Here is a 502-nt window from a genome sequence, read left to right as displayed (position 1 = left end):
GCCAGGATGGTCTCGATCTCCTGACCTCGTCATCCGCCCGTCTCGGCCTCCCAAAGTGCTGGGATTACAGGCTTGAGCCACCGCGCCCGGCCTTTGCCTCACTGTTAATGAAGGACGTCAATCCCACGCAGGTCTCCACGAGGAGGGGGCGCTTCACGACCAGCACGCGTGCGCTTGTCCTGGCAAAGGACTTTCCTTGTTGGCGTTTTTGACCTTGGATTCACAGAGCCTTGAGGCTTTCCATCTGGCACAGAGCTGCTGTGTTCTCATCCGCACCAGCCATCGCGTGTCGTACGAAACGGGCCCAGGGCACGTTTGTGGACCAGGGATTCCATCTGTTTACGAAGGAGAGGCGACTTCGCTTGTCCCACTGAATTCGAATCCCAAAACCTTCTCGCTTGTTGAGCGATTTAGGGGGAAACTGGAATTCCCGGCGGGAGACGGCGTGCCACCCGGGCCGCCTGCCAGCCCTGGATCGGATGAAGCCGTCTCCACCGCCGAG

This window comes from Mandrillus leucophaeus, unplaced genomic scaffold, assembly GCF_000951045.1.
Source record: "Mandrillus leucophaeus isolate KB7577 unplaced genomic scaffold, Mleu.le_1.0 Scaffold205, whole genome shotgun sequence".
Lineage (NCBI taxonomy): Eukaryota > Metazoa > Chordata > Mammalia > Primates > Cercopithecidae > Mandrillus > Mandrillus leucophaeus.
Note: the sequence above shows the minus strand (reverse complement) of the source record.